The 1,171-nt window shown below is 42.9% G+C and overlaps 1 pseudogene; it reads right to left on the bottom strand.

Moving 5' to 3' along the window:
• On the bottom strand, window positions 539–917 carry LOC102183169 (annotated as a pseudogene).

The raw sequence follows: 1,171 nt of genomic DNA, 5'->3' as shown, positions 1-1,171 counted from the left end.
TGTGGTCTCGATCTGCATTTCCCTGAGTTATACTAAGACTGAGGGTCAAATTAAATATTTTCCTTCCTCTCAAATTGTACCCTTTAAAATATGTTGAGACTTTACTGATTATTCAAACCTATTGCTTTTTCCACTCATTTCTGTTTTTTGTTTTTGTTTTCACACATGAAGTAAACCCTGCCAATGCCTCTGAATAGAGCAGCCAGGAATATGTTTCTGGATAGATCTCCTTGTATATGTCCATCTAGCAGAGTGCCACAAGCAATTATACACATACTTAGGTCATAAACCTCCAATACCTCCCCACTTTCTGACAAATACCATCCTAAACCTTAACCCAAGTTTTAAATCTCATGGCGTACTTCTGATGTAACAAATCCAGCTATGTCAATGGCTCGGTATTATCATAGTATGTCCCAGCTAAGATGGTCCCTGCCAGCACATCTCATCTTCACCCATGCCATTGCTTCTGCCTAGAATGTACTTTATCAACCAAATCCTATTTACATTTATTTTATTTATTTTTTTTTTACTCAAAAATGGTTCATTTTTTATTTAGCTTTCTGACTCTGTGCTTGTGCTTTCAATACTCTCACAACGATCTGCTCTTCAATAAGGAAAGCGCCCTTGATCCTGTCGCAGACACATTTAGCATACATGGAACCACCATATGCTCGGCTGACATGTTTCTTTGTTTTAGACAACCTCATGAGAACTTTTGGTCTCACAGCACGAACCCCTCTAAGTCAGCCTGGGCACACACCACATGCAGATTTTGGTGCTTTCCCAACCTTCTTGGTATAAAGGTAAACAATTCTATTACCAGGGGTTCAGGACAGCCTGGTTTTGTTAGAGGCTGTATTGTAGGACAGCCTACGACGGTAGGTCAGATGCTGCACCATCCTGAATGCCTCTAGATGCCGTCCCCCCCTATTTACATTTAAAGTGTGGCTCAGGGACTTTCCTAGTGACCCAGTGGTTGAGTCCACCTGCCAATGTAAGGGATATGGGTTCGATCCCTGATCCAAGAAGATCCCACATGCTGTGGGGCAGCTAAGCCTGCAAGCCTAGAGCTGGTGCTCTGCAACAGGCGAAGTCACTGCAACGAGCAACCTGCATATCGCAACTAGAGAAAACCCAGGCACAGCAAAGACCCAGCACGGTCATAAAT

The sequence above is a fragment of the Capra hircus genome, chromosome 16 (assembly GCF_001704415.2).
Source record: "Capra hircus breed San Clemente chromosome 16, ASM170441v1, whole genome shotgun sequence".
Lineage (NCBI taxonomy): Eukaryota > Metazoa > Chordata > Mammalia > Artiodactyla > Bovidae > Capra > Capra hircus.
Note: the sequence above shows the minus strand (reverse complement) of the source record. Positions and strands in the feature narration are given on the sequence as shown.